The following is a 17,443-nucleotide window of genomic DNA, read 5'->3' on the forward strand; positions in this document are numbered from 1 at the left end:
AGAGGACGGCTGGACGAGGAAGTCATTCTTCTCCTTGTCCCACCTCCTGCCCACCTGTGAAACTCGGGAAGCCACTGCCCTGTGAATCGTCATCGCTGGGTGGTTTTCCTGTGCATCACTGAATCTGGGAAGGACCTGAGAAATCATCTTTTCTAATCCACTTTTTTTTTTTTTAAGATAAAGGAAACAGAGACTCAGGCAAGCAAAACAATAAAGCCAGTATTCTACCCAGTTTAGTGGCAGAATGGAAACGAGGAACCCTGACTCGTCACTCACTCCACCATGTTGACCGTGAGGATCAAATGAGCTAAGCAATATCAAGGCACCAGGCAGAACATGAAGCACTGAAAGTACATGGAGCACTGGGAGGAAAGCAGACAAAGTATTAAAAATGATTTCGATTACAGAATCTAACCAGAAACACTGTGCAGCTTATAATGTGAGATTTAATATAGAATAATATTTATGGAAAGGACCTTGGAGCAATGCAATAACATTACACATTTTCTCCTTCCAAGAATCTTAGGCATAACAATGAGGATTTTCTATGAATATTTAAAGAAAATAAGTTAATAATATTTAAAAAAAAAATCTGGCCAGAAATATACTGTATTAAATAAGAATTTTTGACCTAGAACATAATACATTCTCCATAGCAAATAAGACAAAAAAAAAACAGAACTTAATTAGCAAAAGCCCTTTCTTCTTTTTTTTCTTCCTCTTTTCTTACAAAGAAATGCTTTCAGAATGCTTAAGACTCTCACCATGCTACTTTCTTTGCTACAATCAGTGCATGATTGCCACTCAAATTGCTATACTGGTCCTTTTTCCTCTAGCTCTGCATAAAAAGAAGATGCAGATGAATGGATTTTCTGTGGGTTAATTTATTAGGAGTGCAAAGCAATTATCAGCAAGGTAAATCATGGAACATGAAGTACACTGTTACACGCTGGTTGCTGTATAATGTAGGTCCCTTGGCCACAAATGCAATTAAAGCGTTATATTTTATTCCTTTTAATTTTATCTCCTGGTCCATCCTTGCCTTCACCCAGACAAGTTTGACTATGCATCAATATGTGATCAATAGGTAGAAGTACAGAATGACCACCTCCAACACTTTCTTTATTGGGGAGGCTACGGGATAAATTTTCATATTGCCGTATAAATCTCCAAAATGGGGCTTGGGGAATTTAGCCGCAGGACTCTGTTCCCAGGGCCTCAGGTTGCCAGGTTCTTACGTGGCTGTAATCGGGCTAAATTATGTTACTGTCATGTGACCAGAGACTGCACTGAGGTGAATGAAGCAGAGCTTGCAAATGCCTGTCACTTTCACAGTGTCTAAATCTTCTGTTTTTAATTTTAAAGGGCAGGTCCAAAGAAAGTCATGTTTACTAGGCTTTCAGGACTCATAAAGGCAAGGCCCAACAAAGGCAAGGCTTCTCCCGCTGGACGGTGGCGGCAAGTCTGAATAACGGGAAAGTGACAGAAAGGCGGTGTCTGGGAATCCCTTTTCTTCCACTTACTACCTACATTTGGTCAAGTTTTCTATCTCCCGTTGCCTGCGTTTTATCATTTACCAAATGAGGACAGCGGTCATATGGTGGGGTGACCAGTACCGAATGAGAATTGTGCAGCATGTGGACAGACGGACGCGTCAATGTCTCGGTCAGCCCTTGTTCACCAAGAACTTCGAGCCAATAGCGATTTTTCAAACGACACCTCCAAAGCAACGTGTATCTCCTAAGCAGCCATTAAACATGAAAAACGAAAACAAAAACCATGATAGAACCACACGGAAGAGTGGAGGATGAGCCCCAGTAGGGTCAGAAAGGAAAGTTGGCTGGGTCAACAGAGTCCGGGTTCTGGAACCACCAACCCAGACTCGGGGCAGCTGATGGCCAAGGGGAGACGGGAAGGCATGCGGGGGCTTGGTGGGTGGGTTCCTCAGCTTCCCGACACTGTGACAACCACCCAAGACAACCACCGTGGTGTAAGGGAAAAGGTTTGTTGGGGCTCTCGTTCTCGGAGGTGTGAGTCCATCCTAGTTGGCCCACCGCTTTAGGCCTGTGGTGAGCTGGCACTTGGTGGCGGAAGAGTATGGGTAGAACCAAGCCACTCACCTCATGGCAGGAAAGAGAACAGGGCCCCACAGACTCCCTGTGAGGGCTGTCACCCACAGGGACCCAAGATCTCCAGTGAAGCCCAGCCCTCCAGGGTCCCTCCACCTCCCGATGGTCCTCGGGACACTCCAGATCCAAACTCCAGCAGTGGGTGAGTGTGCGTGTGGACCGGGTAGGAGAAGAGCAGCTCTCTTCAAAGGAGCTGAAGAAGAAACCACGCAGCAGGAATTCACTGTTCTCCACTGCAGGAGAGTGGTCCTCACCCATCTCAGGCTCGCGGCTGAGAAGCCTATGAGAAAAGAACATCCAGATGGGCTTAGCACAGGTGGCACGTAACACAGCGTCCTCCCGAGGAGACGGCTGGAAGGCAGGGTGCCGCCTGTGCACGCTCACGCTGGGTTTCATGAAGAATGGACGGAGACAGAGAAGAGGCAAGAGGGTGTGGTCTCCGGAGAACACACAGGGAGCCTGGGCAGCGCCTGTGACCCGGTCTTTGGTCGTAAGGACGCTCCCTTCCTTGGGGCAGAGGGAGGGCATTTCCCGAGGTCTTATGAAGAGCTTCAGGGAGGTCGGAGCACCCTTCCCAGGCCTCGTGCGGCCTACGTCATGGGAGAAGGACAGGCAAAGACAGAGGAGGCCTTCTTGCTTCTGTGTTTTGTGGCTTTTCTCAAATTCACTCAGTTTAAGACACGGGGTAGTGTTCTCTGCATCGACACAGGCTTCTTTAATCCCGTTAGCTCACTGGCTCCTGACGGGAGGAAATCTGGAGAGCACCAGTACATACAGAGGTGGTGGCAGTGGTAGGTAGGGTAGGTGACCCTGTCCCTGACGTGAGCTCAGGGGTGAGGGAGAGACCAACATCTGCAAGCCAAAGGGTTCAAAATGCCAGCCAAAGCCCTTCCTGCCCACAGGCTCCTCGCAGGAGGTGAAATTCAACTGCTCACGTGTTAGCGCCTCAGTGTGAATACATTCGCTGGTTTGTTTTTCTTAGAGCACGTGTCCATAGGGGCCTGTCTGGGAAGTGGTAAGAGCTCTGGTCCTGAGCTGGTGGCCTCACCACTAACACAGAGAAGGGCCCTGCAAGGGGAGGCTGGGGGCTAAGACTGGTCCCCACCATCTGGCCGGGGGCTGCCCTTGAGGGTGATAAGGACCATGTGCCAATGACCTCTGAGTAACTAACTGTGGTGTAGGGAGATAGTATTTCATAACCCAGGAGTTAAAAACCAACGTTTTAATGCTACATTGCTGCAAATGAATCTGATGCTAAAACAATGCTTCCCCAAACTCACTCTCTTGCTTCTGGGGGGACTCAGGCCTCGTGCATGCCACCGCTCTTTTGTGTGAACAAATTTCAGCTTCGATCCAGCTTCACGTGGCACTCGCACGGCACAAATGTCTCCTTGGCGTCGTCTGCCTTCCTTCACTGGAGATACCCCATCATTCTTGTCTCGGGGTATCTATGAAACATGTGTCTTATGTTTAACTTACATGCACAAACTGAAGCTGGTTGTCAGCATCACCATGGACGGTCACACTCTAAAATAAGCAGATGCCCTGACACGGCCTGGTGTTGTAAGCACCCTCTCTGCCAAATGGTGTTCTTTTGAATAGTTTACCGCTTTTGTTATTGAAAATGTTATGAATTCATGCTGTTGTTCTCAACTCCAGTGAAAGATCTTAGAGGCTCCATTCACCTCTACCCCTTACCATCCCACAAACTCTCGTAGTTTTCGAGTCTTATCTATTGTTCACTCTTTTTAGAGATTAACAGCTAACATTGTATGGTACTTTCATGTGTGGGTGTGTGTGTGTATGTACTGAGGACTGAACCCAGAGAGGCTCTATCGCTGAGCTACATCCCCATCCCTTCCTATTTTTTTTATTCTGAGACAGAGTCTTGCCAAGTTGACCAGACTGGCCTCGAACTTGTGATCCTCCTGCCTCAGCCTCCTGAGTAGCTGGGATTACAAACACAGCTTTAGGATATGTCTTCATATAATTATATTCATAATCGATTAATGGGGAAGGAGGGTAAGGATGGTCTCTCGTACCACTCTTGAGTGCGTGATTAAATTGGATTCCAGAATTTTGAGTATGATTCGAGGGTGCAACAGTTGAGTCCCTGCTCACCAACTTGTGGTACAAAATGATGTCCCATATCCCAAATGCTCTGAATGTCCAGTCACCAGTCCTGCCTCGGTCCCCACCACCACTAGTCTTTTGCCTGCAGCCACAGTTCCCGGCACATCCTACTCCTATGGCCTCCAAGACCCCTGAAGTGTGACCTCAGCACGTCCTGCTAACCCACCTGGGGTGTTGGCTGCACCGACCCCCCTATTTCTTCTCCCTCCTCTCTGTATATCTTCACATCTACCACAAGAGTCACACATCCTCACTTCACATATTCTGTTCCCTCTGCCCGGGAAGTCCTTTCTTCTCTGCATGCCCTTTGTCCACAGAGGCAACCTTTTAGATGTCAACAAAGTCACTATCCCCTCCAGAAGGCTCCCTGGACTCCCAGTTTAACCAGTCCCCCTCGCCCCCTATCCCTGGAGTGCACCTCCTAACATGCACCCCACCCCCCACTGCAGTCACCTCGTTCCATGTCCGACAGCATCGGACGCAGGAGGAGACTGTTCTCTGCTGAGCAGGCTCATTTAGATATTTTAGCAGCTCACCAATAATCAAGGCTTTTGTTCCTTAGTTTAAAAAAAAAAAGTTTTTTATGACTCTTAATTAAAATAAGCTTATAACATGAGTTAGAATTTGACCTTGATTCAATTCCAACCACATTCTGAGAAAATCTGCTTGAAGTATTATGTGGCTATTAAATCAGCACATTTGGGACTGGCAGAGAGGATATGGCTAAGGATATTTAAGGGAAGTTGTATGAAGGATAAGAGAGGTGGGTGAAATTTACTTACCTATTTAAATGTTCCAGAAATTTGAAAAACTGAGCTGTGGAAAAAGAAAAAGCAAAGAACCTACATATCGCTACTCGGCATAATTTTTCTTAGAAAATAGCATTATTTCTGCTTGATTTGATTTTGTGTTGTTAAGTTTGGAGGAAATGTTATTTATCATGTACTCTGCTAAGCTTCTATAATTACACACAAATGTTCTATTGTAGTGCATAGAGCCAAACGACACCAGAGCTCGTTGCATCAATTTGGAAAGAGGGGAAAATTAGCCATGTAATAGTTAATTCAATTTATAAAATTAAATGTGTATTAAAAATATGCCTGGTAAATATTATGCCATCTGCACATGCTCAAACAGGGAGCCTGGTTAATATTTTATAGTTTATCTGATAAAGTTAACAAAAGAATTTAGTCAGAGTGGAGACATACACTGAATATTTCATCGCCTTCTTAATTGCAGAGTACAGACAAGACATTTTTTCCCTTTGGGAAAAATAAATGTTCAAAGTTATTACAGATGGAATCAGTTTGGCAATTAGGTCGAAACCCAACTGAAACCAAGCAGAAATTGACGGCTACAAACATCACAATACCCGAGTATTTTCAGCCAACTCCATCAATTTACATGATGAAGCAGAAACGTTGATAGCAATGCTGTGTAACTCGGCTAGCAGAGGTTATATTAACACTGAAGGAAAACTGGCTTTGTGCCTTTTACCCAATAGTTAATTCACAGCCATCAAGAGCTGTCATTCTTCTACACAGCAGACAATATGATATACCTCCGGCTTTTCATTCTGACTTCTGATTTAAAGGTCTTCAGCTTGTGCTGTGGACCTTAACCTTGAAGCCAAGTGCAAATTAGCTTTAAATCAATGAAGCTGATTAAAGCTCCATTGTGATGGAGCCCTTAATAGAAGGAGGAGCAGGAACCACTTGAAAACAGCGAAAGATTGGCCTCTCTTAACTGGGAACATATGTAATGCCTTTCAGCCCTGCTCTACCCTGACGAAACCATGAATGGTTTTAAGGCTATTTACCTGCTAAGAGAATGGAACCAAATTTTCCAATTCAGTGGAAGAGGCCAAGTGAGAATCAAAGGTATTTTTCACAAGCCCTAGAATATAAAAGGTTATTTTTCAAAGAAGCAAAGAGGGGAACATCAAACATCTCCCCAGAGGAGAAACCACGAGAACCAAGTTTCCATGGCGTGAAAGAATATGTGTTTCAAAGGTACTCTGGGCTTCTGTTTTCCTTCGCATTTCAAGATGTACCATTTTTCAAAACAGGAGGTTAGTTGCAATTCCTGACCATCTACAAAAATAAAACAAAATGCTTTTCTTCCTCCTAGATGAATATATCCGCAAAAAGTATGCCTAAAAAAGAAGGTTCTTTTCTTTGGAAGTGGCCAGGGCCAACTGCAGACAAGGCCTGGGCTATTTATCCGCATCCCACCACTAGCAGCCCTCCAATACCCACGGAAAACACTTGGCCAGAGCCATTTACAGGTTCCTCCTAATTTCTCTGGGGCTATCACAGTCTGGACAAATTCCATTCTTAGAAAAAAAAAAAAAAAAGCCTTTTCCTCTATTAAAAAAAATTATCTTCAGAAATACTGAAAATGTGAGAACACAAAGAATATTGTCAAGAGAGGCTCATTCTCATTACCTAACGTAATTCTTCCACACCGCCTGCTCCTCAATCTCCCCTTCCCAGGAACACCATCCACCAAGGGAGACCACCGGAGGGACCTCCTGCAGCCCATCCGAAGTGGAAGTCCTTGTTCTTTTATTTCAGGCATGATGGGCTGAAAATTATGGGAAAGAATTTTTACCAAGAACTCAGGAAAAAAACAGAACAAATGCAAGGCATCGTCAGAGAAGCGGTCATTCAGCAACAGCTGACCACACGTGCCTCCCAGAGTAGGCCCAGGGCATATTTACGGCAGTTCTCTGTTGAGGGCCACAGCCGAGTCGGGGTGACGCATGGCATTTTTGCCAGAAGCAGTGGTTGAGAGGTGACGCCAGCGAGCCATTAAGATGATGACTCGGGAGTTCTCGCGGAGTTCCCGGGGAGTTCCGGTTGAGCTCTCGCGGGGATTCCTGAAGAGTTCTCATTGGCTGGTGAAGTTCCGGTGGTGGGAGTTCCTGCAGGAGCCGCGTGGGTGGCCTTCGGGAGATTTCCCGGGGAGTGTGCTGGTGGAGTTTGGAAATACAGTTTGTTCCTGCTTGAGTGGCTCGTGATTTATGCCCAGCCAGACTGCGGCAGTTCTCAACACACAGCACCTGCTCAAGGTGAGCTGCTGGCTCACACTCTACATGGGGTGTGCACGGGACCCCACAGAGCTCTAGACCTTCTGACCTCTCCCTTGCCTGCACGGACCGAAAAAGCTCTGCTTTGAATCCCTCCGACTTTCATTTCTCATTTCTATCTAGGAAACTAATGGAGGAAGAACAAGAACTAAATCAGAAACAAAAACCAGCCACTTCCACTCAACCACCTAGCAGTGACCAAAACCCGCTCACGGTCACCAAAGGCGGAGAACCAGGAACAGAAAAAGTACACACACAAGAAACAGCAAGGACTTCCCTCCCCGCTTTTGAAAGTGAAAGAGCTGGTTCCCTGCCTCATTCCAACTGCTTACGTTTACAGCACAAGACAAACCAGGAAAAACAGAGACCTGATCTTACCGGTGAAAATGTTAAAAGGAGAGAATCAAGAATAGGGAAAGGGGAGGCAGGAGAATGGAGAGAGAAAGAAAGAGAAAAGGACAGTGACTGAATGAAAATCAAAACAAAAAGGCCAGGCGACATCCAGGCAGGGGACTGAGATCAGCGGGCACAGTGGCGCTGTCACCCCAGCAGCGTAGGAGGCTGAGGCAGAAGAGCCCCCAAGTTCAAGGCTAGCCTCAGCAACTTAGTGAGACCGTGTCTCAAAATAAAATAACCTTAAAAAATAATCATGAACTGAGATCGAGTGGAATGCTGCCCCAGATGAGCGTCGGTTGGAACCAAGGGGGACAGAGCACTCTTCACAGACTCAGGGGTGCAGGGTTCTTGCCATTCCCGTGTTGTGGCCGCACAGATCCTGTGGTCAGGAGAGTGCAGCAGAGGGGTCGGAGGCATCGGCCTGACTAGACAGCCAGAACCTACAAGTGATCATCAGCACCAGCACGACTTCTTCCACCCCGACTGCCCTCCGTCATCAACAGGATATTGTGAGAGCAAGCAAATTATCTGTCAGACGCTGACATCTCTGCACAGAGCGAGGCTTTGAATGCAAGCTGTAATTATGGACGGGGCTGGTGGTGATGAGGAGGATGACAGTAATGGCCACGAGACGGCCGCGGCTGTTTTCACTCGGAGTCTCCTTCAGCCAGAACTGTCTCCTCGATGAGGCCCAAGCGCTTTTCCAATTCCATTAACTCTCACCTGTGTTTTAATGAACCATCATCTCGAGTGACAAGGAAAGGCATTTTAGAAGCTGCTGATAAAATGAAAAGCAGAAGTAACTCTCACCTGCCCCTGGGGTGGGGGACCAGCTTGGATACTCTCACCTCACTTGCTCACAACACCTGCGATGCTCTCTAGGACTCAGGGTGGGATGTGATTCAAGGTGGTTTCCTTGCCCGCAAACATCTCCCTTGCCCAGACAGAAAAATATCTAACAAACTGTCATTAATGGCTTGTTTCTCTGGAATCCTCAGCAACCAGATAGATATCCTTTTTTAAAATGCAAATACGACTGGATTTTATCATGAAAATTCAGCATCTTCACATCCTAAAAATACCTTTGGTTTTGTCACCTCTCTGAGAAGGTATTCCTGGATACACGGAATGACAAGGCAAAAAGGATTCAACATTAAGTCATTTGAAGGTTGGGCTTAAGACAAACTAACCCTGGGTGGTTGTACGGATCCAGTGCCTCAATACACAAAACTGCAAATCCAGAAATGGACTCGGGATAAAGCCTCTTCTGGAGCTCGGACGAGGCCCGGCAGGCAGTGAGCCCCAGGGGCCTGCTCCACTTTCTCCTGCAGGGGCTCAAAACAGGGTGAATGATTCCCACACCATTCTGCTCTTGGGTTTGCAACCACAGGACTAGAGGAAGAGGTTCTAGAATTGCTACAGAGACTAGGACCTGTTACAGGAGGACCAGACGCGCCCCACCCAGACCCTGGCACCTCACTGACAGAGATCCTCCTTCAAGTCGGGTGGCTCCTCCACCCAGTGCCCTCCCTCCTCAGAGGGCACGGAAAGGGGAAGATCTTTCTAAGGACTCACTGTGCTTCCCTCCAAGGGAAGGTGCCAACAACCTTTCGGGATTGTTTTCTTAGGTCCCTTTATGCATCATAGAAAGCAGAGGAACTTGTCCGGGCCTTGAACCCTGGAGGGGAAATAGCTAGCTTTCCAGCAGACCTGGGCAGAGTTCAAGGCTGAGCCAGAAGACAGTTGCTCATTCGTCAGGGGCACGGCCTGAGCTGGGTCACCCGCCAGCCTGCACCTCTCACCCCAGACAGACCACCCCGAGTTCACCCCAGGAGCAGGGCAGACCCACAACCTCCAGCACCCCACACTGACAGACGTGCACCCCAGGAACAGGGTCATCGTGTGTGTGTGTGTGTGTGTGTGTGTGTGTGTTGACAGCTATGCAGATTCACACAAGGACAGAAACGGGAATGTTCCCTAAAGCAACAGGCACTTGGTGACCAGGGAGTCCCCATCCGCCAGCACACACAGTGGTTTCCTGTGCACTCCCTGTCACCCACACCAGAAGCCAGACTCAAGTATCTTGAGCCTCAGGATCCACCAAGGGTCTGCGTAGCACGGAGTCTATTCCTCTTCTGCCCACACTGTCTGCGTAACTGGCCCCTGTCCCTACACCACATCCGGGCCCACCTCTCCCCCTGTCTGCTGCTCACTCCGTCCAGGACTTGGGTCTTCAGGTATGTTCCAAGTGTGGCTCCCTCCATGTGCAGATGCACGGGCCCCCTCCCAGAGCCTGCCTGCCCTGCTCTTGGCCACATCCCATCCTCCATGTTTCTGCTGAGAAAGCTTCAAGCTTTTGGCTTTGCAAACCTCGCAGCCAGGATAAACACCAGCGGGTGTTTGTGGCAAGCTGTCTCCTCTCCACCGTAAGTCGCGTTGACAAAGGACACCACCTAAGAAGCCACTTTTTGAGAGTGGCAGCAGGACCACAAGATGGCACGGATGGCAAAAGTGTGGCTCGCCCTTGGCCGCCAGCGCCTGGTGAGATGGCATTCACTTAGCCCCCCCAGTGGCCCTGAATGACGGGCGCACATCTATCTTCTGACTTACAAACCCCAGTGAGAGAGGTTTGCAATGGTACAAATGCACCACCAGTCTGTTCACAGACCACAAGCTGCTTCAGGGACAAGGAGCCGTTTTTAAATGCAAGGTGCCTCCCTAGATCTCTTCCCTGGTGGCTGAAGAAGAGAAAGGGAACCAACCAAGGGAACAGTGCTTTAGGGGTCAGCCCTACGGAAAATAAGACAAGACCAACTGATTTCCAAGGACAAAGATTCTCCTTGAGCAAATTCAGTAAATATTTATGGAGAAAATATATTTTGTGGTGTGCTTTTATAATAATCTGAATGGTGCAATAAAACACTAAAACAGGAAGTCTTCTTTCACAGATGCTACTTAAGAACCTTGGACTCCAAGGATCAGAATTTAAGTAGAAACTGTACAATACGAATTTCTTCCAAATATTTAAAATAAGTTCAAACCAGCTACAAGTAGAAAGGTATATACATTTAATTACCAAATAGCATACATGATGGAAAATAAAATTACTTATATCCTGGTCAACCGAAAACACAGAGGAACCTCAGAAACATACAATCGTCGTATAACCACTTGACCCTGATTTGGAAAACAGTTATTAGCTTCCCTAAACCCCTCACTCACCCCAACTCAAAAGAGCTCAAAAGAAAGAAAATAAGTGAACAGTGACTTCAGTTTAACTATTTTACTTAGAGACACTGAAAAGTGTCGTTTTAGATCACCTACATTTTTTTAACTGTCCAATTGCATTGAGTCCTTTTAGGTTTTGACCAACTTCAAAACCTAAATGGACTCAATGCAATTGGACAGTTAAAAAAAAATGCTTTATTTTTGTACAAGGGAAAAATGTAGGAATCATTTATTTTGAAAACTCAAACTAACACTGGAGAAAAACCTATATTTAGAAAAGAAATAGCCCATAAGCTTAAAAACTGAGAAAAATAAAATATGGTGTTTTCCCCACAGGAATTAATGAACAATCTATATACAGAAGTAGGCACCAGCTTCTTCTGTTTTCTAAAACACGTTCTTGGGACTCAATACAAGTCAATCAAGAAAGCGTGCGTTGACAGTTAGGAAATGTGAAGAAACTAACCTCTCTGTTGGCAGAAGATTCCACCCCCTTGGAAGAAAGAAGAGGATGTTTGGAGGAGGGTGGGGAAAATAGCCCCGCGAGTTTAATAAGTGCCGTTATTGCTGGGAAATCTAAAAGGGTGATAATATGAATCACAGGAGAAGTGCAATAGGGCAGCTATTTGAAATTTGTTTTTCACACATTTAGTGCAAAAACAACGGCTCTTACGAGAAAGGTCAATCCACCCACATGTTAATCCCCAATCAAGCAGCACTTTGAGAATCCAAATGTGATTGCAAATCTCTCACATGCCAAGATGAAGGGGCTTTCATTTCCATCTATCTGTGACCACCAGCGCTCTACATCCATCGTGGCCCGGATGGAAGGCCGTGCTGGGTGCTGGGCGGCTACTGAGTTCCTTCACTTCCCTCATTACACCAGAGTAGAATTAAGCTGCAAACACACATGCACACACACGCACACATGCACACACACGCACACATGCACCCATGCACACACATGCACACGCACAACATGCACCCATGCACACAATCACACACGCACACACATGCACACACACTCATGCACATACATGCACACATGCACCCATGCACACACATGCACACACATGCTCACACACTCATGCACATACACGCACACATGCACCCATGCACACACATGCACACACATACACACACACACACCGGCGCGATGGTAACAAGCAGTGTCCGGCTTAACCTCACTGAGCAATGACTTTCAGACATCAGTTCCCTCTCCGACCTTATTCATCCCATGAAGCCCTGCAGGGGGGCTTCTCAGCTTGCCCGACTGCCACCTGGGCCCTGATGACGAGGCACAGCAGGACTAGAGAAGAGCAAAATGCAAACAGCACACGCTGTCCTTGCTTGTGTACATTTTAAGTCCGACCCTGAAACTTTCTTTACACTGACACCTGTGTCTTAATTTCCTTTTTAAAGGTAATCACTATTTTAAATTATCAAATATAATGCACAGAGAAATGTGCATGGAACTAACGCACAACTTAATGCTCTACTGACACCAACAGCAACATAACCCACCTTGTGGCCAGACATAAAGGAACCCTCCTAGACTTGCCTGCCAATTCTCGGATACAAGTGCCTCCCTCCCTACAGTTGTCACCAGTGTCCCTGAAACACACTATATTTACTTCTTTGACTTTTGTTAAGACTTTCTTAAACAATTACATAACCCTGAAATATGGTCAAAATAGTTTTTGTTAATGTAATTCAATTTATACAGAATAAAGTTCATCCTATCTGGCTATTTTGTTCCCTGTTTTCTAGGTAGCTGATAAGCACTCCTCTGTATATTTGTAACTTGTTCATTTTTATGGCTGCATACTATTCCAATGCCTGAGTATTCACAATTGACTGATTCATTTGATAATTGATGGGTATTTAGATTCATTTTTAATGTACATATATACACCACACACACACACACACACACACACACACACACACACACACTTACTTTAGTCCACTGAAATGCTGTTTGGAAAGTTTTATTTTCTGTACATCAGTAATAGCTTGTGTGGGACAGTTACAGAGGAGTGGAATTGCTAGTTCATAGCACATACGTATGTTCCTCTTTACTGGATACTGGTGAAAAGTTTCCCAACTTTCCATCTCACAAGCAATGCAGGAGGGCTCTTGTTGCTTTACCTTCCCAACATCCCTGGGGATCTTTCTGTTTCTTTGTTCGGCTTTCCGTTTGGCATACTTGCTGCCCGGGCGGTGCTCCTCTCCTGTCTACACAGAGTGGTTTGAGGAGAAGCCCTGGCGAGACTTTCCTTAGCTTTATAAGCCACAATCACAGCCCCATGCTCAAGGTCACCAAGCCTCCCGGGTGTTGTCAGCCCCTTGGTTTAGAACTCCCCAAGGTCATAAGCTTCAATTGGTTCCAAAGGAGCTACCGCAATCTACAGGGGCTGGAGAGAAGTCCCAAGAAAAGATCCAAACAGACCTGTCACCAGGGTGAGAGAAGAGCAAAGCAAGGTGTGTAAATGTCTGTGAATCAAACAAACACGAGATCCGGGAAGAGCCGGGTCTTATCAGCAAGTCTGAGAAAACGAGTCGCAATGACAAATGAATCTGGGGACAGGGTGTGGGAATTAAATGCAGAAAAGAAAGGAGACGTTTTCCTTCCTCCTGCCCTGCTCAGCTCATGCGCACTTGCTCTCCGCCCCTCCAGCGCTAGGGAGTGACTTCTTTCCCTTGAAACGCTGACAAGTTCCAGTTCATGCCCTAAGACCTGAGCTCCATGTGAGTCGCCTTTTCTAGGTGTCCCCCTGCGGCGAGTCCCACGTCCTCAGAGGTCCATCCTGGGAGCGCCTTCTTCACCAGGCTCCTGGGGCTCTCAATAATGGTTCCACCGGGTTTTGAACCCGGCTCCTGTTTCCTATTTAGGGAGGTGACAGGAAGGACAAAGGTGCACACAGAGGGTAGGAAGGTGACGGGGTCAGTGGACACCTCTGGAGCCTGATGTAGGGTCTGGCTGGCTCCTCACCGGGTCAGCTGGTACCAGAATTGTCTAGAGTTCTGTCCCTCCCGTGTCGGGGGACCAGGTCTTCAGCCATGCGTCCCTGCTCCTGCGATGGGCGGCCCAGGTCACCGTCCCCTGGGACACCTGGATCAACCGTCCACTGGAGTGTCCTGGGTGGATCACCTTCCAACATGACACGCTCCCGGACGCCTCCAGAGGCCATGGCGGGTGGTCATCGTATCACATCCACCTAAGGAACTGTGGAAGAGGCACACAGGTCCGAAAGGTTCTGATTCCAGACGTCGGGTATTTTTGAAAATCACCCTGGTGCCTCGGGAACAGAGGCAAGGTTCAAAAACAGTGAAGCAAGGAACAGAAGAAACCTGAAGGAAAAGAAAAACCAGAAGCCCAGAGGGCCCATATCTTAATTTCCGGCTCTTTTGAAGGTTATTAGCATCGCAGTTAGTAAGTCGGATTTCTGGTGTGGAATGGCCAGAGTGCTCCGGCACTCCCCCACCCCTCCCAGCATCTGTATTCAAGAAATATGATCAAGGCTGATGAGGTGGCCCACACCTGAAATCCCAGAAGCTCAGGAGGCTGAGGCAGGAGGATTGCAAGTTCAAAGCCAGCCTCAGCAACTTAGCAAGGCCCTGTCTCAAAATTTTACAAAATAATATTTTAAAATATTTTAAAAGGGTGGGGATGTGGCTCACTGGTTAAGTGCCTCTGGGTACCCCCCCCCAAAAAAAAAAGAAGAACAAGAAGAAAGAAAGATAGACAGATACATGATCATGAGTTTGTCAGTCTGACTCCTCCCTCTGTGCACAAGGGACATTTCCCACTATGTATCACATCACTTAGGGTTTTATTTCTGAGGGATTATTAACTTCATTCCACTGACTAGAAGGATCAAATTTTAAATAAAGAGTGAGGTTTGAAGACGTTTGTACTTTTATGAAAGATTCAAGTGAAATCAAGGAGGAAAGCACACGTTTGGCAAAACCTGTTCTAGAGTAACCTTGTTCCATCCCCAAGATATATCCCAGCATCGTGCTTCATGGTGCTTTTTCCAAAATGGAACAACTGAGGAACCAAATGGATCAAGTGTAAAGTTTTGTTTTTAAGCCTCGATGATTTTAATGTACTTCTTCCTTTGGAGAAAACTATGACGTTGTGCTCTACTTAAAATGGAGCAACTCTGGGCTGGGGAGTAGCTCCTCAGCAGAACACTTGCCTGCCACGTGCAAAGCCCAGGAGCCAATGCTCCTTCACAACGGGAAAAAGCATAAAAAGGAACAGTTCACAAAGGCAGCACACAGGAGTTTGTATACAAACCTGTATATGTTAGCAGATCTGGAAGTTATTAAAATTTTACTAGGACAACATGTATTGTTACCAAGGGACGCGAAACTGGAAACTAAATTACGCTTTGTTCAGAGCAACTGAGGCTTGGTGACGTCCTCTGCTCCCGAAGTGTGCCGTCAAGGTTCCTGATCGCCAGGCTACCCACGTGAAGGTGGACAGAGACATGGCCGAGGCTGGAGAGGCCATTCTGAGGACAAACAAGCTATAAAATGGCAAGGAAAATTCAAGCTATAACGTAACTCACCTTGATTTTGCATTTTACCTCTTCAAATAATAAATGCAATTTTTTTTTTTTTGTCTTTAAACCAAATGGCATGGTTTCCACTAAACCAGCAAGGGCTAAAAATATGGTCATTCTAAGAGGCCAAAGGAACAGAGCATAAAATCACTGCTATGCAGCCAAACCTGAACTTTATAATCATTTCCATTAGGTAATAGTTGATCTTCTGAATGGCAGACACTGTGTCGAATAAGAACACAAGAAACCCACTGCAACAAGTTATGAAGAGACAACATACTTTTCTTAAATAATAACAAAATGTTTTCCCTCCCACTAAAAACAAGAAACTAGGAGCTAGAGCATTATTTGAATGTCCTATTAATGCCAGTAACTAATAAGAAACATGAGGTTATTATCCGCGATGATTAAACATCGACACCCACTATAACTATATCCAGTAATCCGAAGTTGCTTAAAAGGAAATAAGATATGCGTACCATTTCCCTGGAATGAGGCTGATTTCTTTGCCTTTACTGCCAAAGCACTCTCTCTCTCTCTCTCTCTCTCTCTCTCTCTTTATTAGTAATGATTTTCCTCCATTTTACAGAAATAAACAAACACTTGGGAATGTTTATAAATAAGTGTGATGATACCAACGTTCACAGTAAATAATGCCAGTTTCAAAGAAGGAAGGCGCTGGTCCACCAGGTGACGTTACTCTCAGCCCTTCTCTCTGTTGCAAGCATTCAGCGCACCTCGCCAAAGCCACTGTGAGTGCAGTGAGGTCAGCACGCGGGACAAATGGTTGACTCTCAGAATTAGACTTGGACTTGGTTTACTCTGGCCACAGTGTTAAGAACAACGGTTCTCCTTGGGGTCTGCAAACTGGGGAAAGTTGAAATTATTTTTTTTAGCCATATTTGAGATTCTTAAAAACCCTCTCAATACTACTTAAAAACAAACGTGTCACCTTCTTTTATTCTCCTAATTGGAAATAACTGTGATGTGCTTAGGAAATAGTTTTGCTAGTCTTATGTCTCCGTCTTTATAAGTGTGAGTGTATAAACCAGTATGTTAAAGCTAGTAAATTTCTCTGAACCATATGACATAACTGAACACAAGCTTTAACACTGGTTTTTCACTTTATAATTACTTCATTTAAAAAACAAACAAACAAACAAAAACTCTGTATAAGAGTACAACAGAACCAAACAGAAAAACTTTCAGGTGCAGAAGAACTAATACACATTCTCATATTTAGGTATGAAACTCGGCTCTCACTATATATTTACTGGATATTCCTAAAGCCTGAAAACTCTTGAATCCAGAGTTAATCAAGTATTAAAATCAGCGGGGCTTTGGGACTACCTGCCAAACCAGGCCGTCTTAATAGCTCGGATGCTCTTGGATGCAGGGAACCCATCCCACAGTCAGCCTCTGAGTAACAGCTAGACTGGCCTCTCCCGTGAGCAGGTAGCAAACAGTGAACTAGGGAACACGCACACCCACACACACATGCACATGCATGGAGATAGTGCTTCCTTAACTCGGGACAGAAGTCCCCACTAAGATTCCACATTCATAGCCAGTATTCATACGGCACTAGGACCAGAATTCATACTATGTGTATGACTTGAAAAACTCCAAATCGAGAACCTTTTTAATTCTTTTTTTTTTTTCCACTCAAGACATGGTCTCACTCTACTGCCCAGGCTGGCCTTGAATGCTGAGGCTCAAATGATCCTCCTGCCTCTGCCTCCTGAGTATCTGGGATGTCAGGCCTGTGCCTCTGTGCCCAGCTTAAAATCATTTTTAAATGGCCCTTCATTGCTAGTGGCTGCAGGAACTTGGCAAAACCAAAAGTGAATCCCATCGGAAAGAAGCACCTTCAGTCCAGGCGAGCAAGAACA

At 46.0% G+C, this 17,443-nt stretch overlaps 1 long non-coding RNA gene across 1 annotated transcript; it reads right to left on the reverse strand.

Annotated features, from left to right (window-relative positions):
* Positions 1-864: 864 nt before the first annotated feature.
* LOC144366384 (uncharacterized) lies at positions 865-4,635 on the reverse strand. The gene is made up of 2 exons (XR_013425474.1): positions 3,410-4,635; positions 865-2,409 (listed from the first exon to the last, which is right to left on the reverse strand). It is a non-coding gene; the product is annotated as an uncharacterized LOC144366384 (long non-coding RNA).
* Positions 4,636-17,443: the final 12,808 nt, after the last annotated feature.

Source organism: Ictidomys tridecemlineatus, chromosome 8, assembly GCF_052094955.1.
Source record: "Ictidomys tridecemlineatus isolate mIctTri1 chromosome 8, mIctTri1.hap1, whole genome shotgun sequence".
In the NCBI taxonomy this organism is placed as follows: Eukaryota; Metazoa; Chordata; class Mammalia; order Rodentia; family Sciuridae; genus Ictidomys; species Ictidomys tridecemlineatus.